We start from the raw sequence: 7,067 nt of genomic DNA, 5'->3' as shown, positions 1-7,067 counted from the left end.
TCGCTCTTACTGCCTTTGTACTTCCATCTGATACGGCTACCCCTTACTGCATACTGTGTCTCCCCCTTGCTGCCCGCCTACACCTGTTTATTGTATTACCCTCCTGGGAGCAATTGTACTGTAATAGGCAACCATTCCTGTTGTTTTTTTTCTCCCTCCTACTTGATATGGATCTTGATATGGATATTGCATTTTGTCTTTCCTCTCATTATATTGTAAAGCGCTCTGATATCCCTCGGGATCTTGTTTTCCCTATATAAAACTTTATAAATAAATACATCCAGCTGTAAGTTCCAGTTATAGATGGTTCCTCCTGGGCCGGTTAGGGTCACATAGCTTTCTGGACATGCAATGAATGACTAAACTTCAATTGGTTGCAGTTAACTTGTCATTGGTTACTGGTGTCCAGTGGCATCGGTTGGTTCTTGTGCATATTTTCAGATATCCAGTAGGATTTCCCTTCCTAATTCCAGAAGGCATACATAGCCCAATGACAGACCCATTGGCCATTTGTAACTTGTGAACTGGAACAGTCAGTGTGCATGTCAAATTCCCAACAAAGGAGGCTGTAAAACACAGCGAATCCGACTAAAATATTTCCACATCAGTTGTGCAGGAATGGAAAGCTTTACTCCGATGTTAAAATGCCTTAAATGTGTTTCAGATTTTGCACTAATTCCAGGAAAAACTCCAATTCTAAAGCAGTAGTGTTAGCAAAATATATGATATTGGTGTTTAAAGGGGGGAAAAATCTGCAGCAATGGTAAAACGAAACTCCTTTATTTAAGAGGACTCAGTTTGCGGCTTGAGTCAAGAGTGACCCTTTTAGGCCTTCAAGGGCTCCCTCGGTGTGGCCCTGCTCCCCTCCCAGCCCCCAACCTTTTTCCTTTGGGCCATTTGCTGAAACAGCAACTGAGGAATGTGTCACAAACACCTGTAAATGGCCCTGGTTATCACAGATCAAAAACGAGAGGTGTGTTTATTTCTTTTAACCAATTCCTGCTAGTTCAGCTGCTTGAATTCAAAGGTATTTGGAGGGAAAGCTGCAGTAAAGATTTGCATTTGCAAAGTATGGTTTGAGGAGCCTCATTTTTCCCAACTTTTCAAAAGCACGGACTGCAAATGCGCAAAGATGAGGACAGCATTCATAAAGATGCAGGGGGTAAATGTCCCTATCAGCGTTTACAAACAATGCCGCTAGTCCCTTGCTGGTGGTATGCAGGGCTGAGAGGCAGATGGGCAGCAAATGGCTGTCTTGGAGACATATCCTGTGCGCCTGGTAACAAAATCATCATCGTCTGTGATTGTTTACATATATACACTGAAATAGCAGCCTCGCCTTCGTACTGCGAATTAAAGGTATACCTCGCAGCAGGCAAATAATCAATGTGTGTGCAAAATTACAGTTGGTTTATACAATTTTACAGTCGTACAAACGGGTTGAAAAAATGCCATCCTTGGCTGAAAAAGAGAACCGGAAGAAGGTGTTGCTACACTTTAGCAGGCAGCTGCAGGGACGAGGGCATCTTTACTTTCATGGCGCAACATATTATGTTGCAAAGTGCAGTGTCCATAAAACAGGCACCGTGATCAGTATTAAAGTAAAAAAATAAAAATAATGAAACTGTTCGTGGTGTCCCTGAAGCTGGCGCCACACTCAGCAAGCAAGTTACAGCGCATAGCACTCCATAAGAAAAGCGGCCGCGATTGTCGTGTGTGGGCGTGCTGCAAATACAAAAAATCAGCTACCATTGTCCCCATAAGTGTCAATAAATAAAATAGTGCTCACCAACTTATATTGGAGACCGTGTAACAAACCAAGTAAAAGGTCCAGTTGTTATGGGAGTTAACAAATGCAGACAAGGCGTTACCAAGGAGGGACCACCAAGCCTATTTATGAATCAGAAGCCAGCATTTACGAAGGACAATGAAACAAGTCAATGCCAAATATGGGCAAGAGTGGGCGTGGCTTCTAGTGCATACTCTAATACAACAGTCTTGCAGAGCGAGCAGCGCATGCGCGCTGCCGTTAGGCTGGACCTAAAAAGGTGGGGAGTTGTCTTAAAGGGGTCGTGGCGGCGAGTGCTGGGGAGAGCCTGCAGTGTGAAACCTAATTCACAATTTTCCAACCTATGTGAGAAGAATTTTCAATTCTACTAAGGACACGGATGCAAGGATTATGCTTCTCTTTACTACTTTTTTTACAGCGCCCATCAGATGAAATTTACATTGAAAATACTACATTTCCTATGTGACCTTACTCTCGCATGACTAACCATAGAGACACTGCCCTATATATTCCCCTCATAACGTAAGATCAACTTTCTTTGCATAGAAACAAAACAGTTAATGCAGATCGAAATCCAGCAAATTCGGGTTACGCCCAAAGTTCATGGCCCTGCAATGACAGGGTATCAATCCCCTGGAACAGCAAACTTAAGACCCAACTTGTGCCATCAGTAGAACTCGGTAGCCGATGACCTTCCGGTGAACATCTTGAATTTTTTCGGCAGGAACCATATCTTCACGACCAGGTGCTCTGAATTTCCAGATAGGGCTGTTGATTCTATGTCAGGACCGGAGGCTCCGATTATGCTTCTCTTTTCTTTACTACATTTCACAGCAGCCAATCACAATAAAGTTTTAATATTACTACATTTCCCATGATACTATTATATCACATGACTAACCTTCTAGCCACTGCCCTATATAAACCCTACACAACGTCTCAGTGTCCTCTTTCTTTGCTGCTTCACAGCCAGTTAAGTACACTTCCATTATTATCCTGATTTAGGAGACGGAATGCGTATTTATTTGTTTAACATTAATTACTGTTGATTAACATTACTAGCGCGATTCGCGCTGTCTGGTTTGTGTGAATGTGCAGGCTTATTCAACTTTTGTGCTTTTATATTGCCTAGCTTGGTATAACAGTAGTGCCACAGAGCACGTTTTGCTTTGATCTCACATGATCAGCCATTTCGCGCGAAATCTGGCGGAACAGAAGAGGGAGTCGAGATACTGTGGACGACATGGGGGCGTTCTAAAAAACAGAGGACCTATTAGGAGTGTTGCCTATTATAGTATACACCCTTATCGCGGAACCGAGGACTACTGTTGAAGGAAAAGGAAGATTCATACAGATATTACGTTGTTTAAGGAATTTTTTGGGATTCACATCGTGTCCAAGTCACGTCCCCCCTCTTTTTCGTTCTTGCTTACATGCACAGGATACTTGTACCAACAAGCTTACATGCGTGTGTATTTACTCATCTGGAAATAAGTGTGATTACGATTAATTGGAAAAACCTGCCCTGAGGAAGCCCGCAACGGGCGAAACGCGTTGGCTGTTTCTTGGCTGTTTCTTTGATCATCCTATGTTGAGAATATTGGCTATCTATTTTTATCATCGTGTCAAGAAGACATATTAAAACATGACTTTTTCATATCAATGAAGGACACGTGTTGCGTTTTGATGTATTGATACATTATCTTATCATTTCCATTGCTGCCTCTACATTTGCTTGTTGTTTATCTATTATTGTATGGTCCCTTGGCAGTGGACCTAAGAGGTGGGCAGCATATGTAGAGCAATCTACTTGAATTTCTATGTATAGTTAGGTGGTGCAACAGAAAATCCCTTACTGCCATTTTCTTGTTGTCTTACGGTTGATGGAATGCTGTACCCCTGCATCGAATGGGTTCACTAGGTCCTGCTCCAGGGAGCCAGAGGTTCCTCATAGTAATAGTAATCCTCCTCATAGAATTCTGCCATTATGCAGATGGGCTATCAATGTCCCAGATCAGGATATGACCAGAGACCAAAATAGAAATTCAGGGGCAATGAAGGCCCAATCAGGACCAGTAAGGGGCAGTGGACCCTAGCCAGGCCAATCAAAATATGTAATAATAAAAGGTGGAGAGAGGGCCTGGACGACACTATAGGCAAAACCTATGCAATATTTCCAACCCTCTGGCTAACACTGCCAACAGGCTTTTGCTGGGAGTCACTCACAAGGGCTTTGGACAACTGAGGAAATTAATACGTGCTCTCCTGTGTTCTGTTCAAGTCTCCGACATCGGAGACAGCTAAAATGGCCCTGCGCATGCGCAGAGCCGCCTTGAGTGAGGAAATGAAAAAAGGACCGCGAGTCAGGCAGACGCACGTGCTCACTCCCTTCTCCCGTTCCACACAATGAAGACGAGGACGTCGGGCACCCAGTCGGGAGGCAACGCGTTCCCAGAACAACGCGAGAACAAAGCAATGTGGAACCAACAATCGTGCACATGCGTTCTAGGCGGTAGTAACCTAACCACCCTGGAGCGCTCCCTTGAATATGAAGCAACGCGGCAGGACCGGGCTGGCCCAAGCTCAAATTTAGAGTAACATGGTATCAGGTGACAATACGTATACCTACTACAGTTACTCATTAAGTGAGTTGCATATTCATAAATTAAATATTTATTACAAATTAGATATTTAAAAAAGTTGAAAGTGATTAGGGTTACATAAATGCAAATTTACAGAGTTAAAACAGAAAGGTCGTAGTAGCTCTCAACAGTGTCATGTAAAAGGCAGGGTCATACCATTAAATGTGAAGGCATATGCCTGATGGGGAGCTTGGTGAAGAGTGTTATTGAGAAAAATTTCTTCTTGGAAGAGACGAGGTTTAAGGTTTGTATGGAAGATCCGAAAAGAGGTGGTGGTGCGAATGTTTGGAGTTGGTGAATTCCAAATTCTAGTCACATTACCTGAGAGAGATATCACCATAAGTCTTTCCCTTTTGAAAGTTGGAGGTTCGGGTAGCAGATTTTCAGTGTTTCGTGAAGGTCTAGAGCAGAGGCCTTCAATCGGTGGGGCTCGACCCCACAGGTGCCATGGAATCATGGGAATGGGGGGCTCGCTTTCCCCAAACTTATTGTCGGCACACAACGGATTTATGAAAAACTGTTTCCCTGCTTTTTGGTAAAAGACAACGGGGCATATTATCAAGAAGGGCGTTAAAATTATCGCTGCTTTAGCGGCAGGAAACTGCCACTAAAGCGGTGATAATGGGCTTGATAATATGCCCTGGAGAATTCCAATAGAAGCCCATGTTCACACCAGAACATGGGCTTCTATGGGAATTCACAAGGGCATATTATCAAGCCCATTATCGCCGCTTTAGCAGCAGTTTCCTGCTGCTAAAGTGGCGATTATTTTAGCGCCGTTTCTTGAGAATATGCCCCGACCATCCTGGGATGGTTAATTCGGGTAGTTAAAATGTTTCAGCTGGAGTGTCATTCAGGGAGTGTCCTGTGCTGAAAAACTGAAGCTGGGCAGACAGCTAAATAAGCCTTCCTGCCAGGGGGCCTGCTTGCCTGAAAGAAATGCAAATGTGCGCTACAAGATAATCTGGCAACGTAAAGGGTAATCTGCAAATGTAAAGGTTGCTTGGGAGCCTGCACTGGCTTTAATTGATCAAATCACTCAAAGTATTGTGATGGCAAAGATTTATTATTTTGAGTGGTAGTGTGAAAAGTTAACAACTGAGCTGTGAAGTGCATGCTCTTAATTGTAATTATATTTACCCCTGAGTAGGTGTTAAAAAGACAGTTATGTAAAACAAATTGCACTGCGTACTGTCTGGGTATTACTAAACTCTATATTTTGGAAGAAGCATTTTATTTTAAAACATTTTGCACATTTTGTATCAGTCTATCTTATACTGTATGTAATGCAATATAAAATACTAGCTTAAATATTCACCGTGCTTTGTGTCACAGACTGTGACCTTGTAGCACTAAACATACAGAAGTCTCCAATGCACCAACCAAGATCAAATTCTGTGGCTCTTTGGTTACACACAGACCTCTGCAGTGCATTAACTAATAGAGGTTTGAAAAAGTACTATTGTGCATTTCCCACTGAGTAACAGCTTTTTAAATGTATTTTCCATTTAGGATGCCCATTATTTTATTTGTAGGTACCGGACGATGAAAGACCTAAAAAAAATATACAGAACACACTATTTTATAGAAAACAAAATTCAGGAGGGAGTCCTGATGCCTCAAAATGTTTGGCATGAGGGGTCTCAGCATCAAAAGGTTTGAAGACCTCTGGTCAAGAGCCACCTAATATCTTAAATTAGTTTGCTAGACAGTGAGGGGTGGAAGCGTGAATGGCTTTATGGGTGACTCAAGAATTCTTTTATAAAGTCAATGCCCGGCAACCGCTCTGCTATACCAGTACTGATGCCTACACAAAGCTCTGTTAATGCACCTCAAACATGCCCTGAAACCCCTCTGCTATACCAGTACTGATGCCTACACACAGCTCTGTTAATGCACCTCAAACATGCCCTGAAACCCGCCTGCTATACCAGTACTGATGCCCCCACGCAGCTCTGCCAATGCACCTCAAACATGCCCTGCAACACCTCTGCTATACCAGTACTGATGCCCACACACACACCTCTGCTATACCAGTACTGATGCCCACACACACACCTCTGCTATACCAGTACTGATGCCCACACACACACACCTCCGCTATATCAGTACTCATGCCCACAGCAGTGCCTGTATCTTGCTCCAGCCTTGTCCTTCTCCCTGCATGTTTGTTTTGTCTGATTTGCCAGTTTAAAGTGGATTTAGTCCTTCATTATCATATGGCGGGCAATGTTTTAACAGTATTTTAGTCCCCTTCTATGCCCTGCCTTCACCCTCTGACCCCAGCTGGCACACATCAACAAAACCATCATATGCTTGAGGCAGATAAGCTATCGTGATTTACTTGAGCTGGGGAGGTCACGGGATGCTTGTGGTCAGGGGTCAGTCCCTAGTCATCCAGCTACTGACCAGTGGACACAAAGGGGCCCCTGCTGCCTCGTTTAATTCCCTACCATCAGCAAGGGTGCCATAATTATCTCCGCCCACGCCCAGGGTGCTATTTTGCATAGGCCGGCTCTGGCTATACCAGTACTGATGCCCACATACAGCTCTGCCAATGCATCTCGCACCTGGAATACTCTGGCTACACCCCTACTGAAGACAACATACAGCTCTGTCAATGCTCCTCAACCCTG

The sequence above is a fragment of the Lissotriton vulgaris genome, unplaced genomic scaffold (assembly GCF_964263255.1).
Source record: "Lissotriton vulgaris unplaced genomic scaffold, aLisVul1.2 SCAFFOLD_2305, whole genome shotgun sequence".
NCBI classification, from domain to species: domain Eukaryota; kingdom Metazoa; phylum Chordata; class Amphibia; order Caudata; family Salamandridae; genus Lissotriton; species Lissotriton vulgaris.
This window is presented reverse-complemented; position numbering follows the sequence as displayed.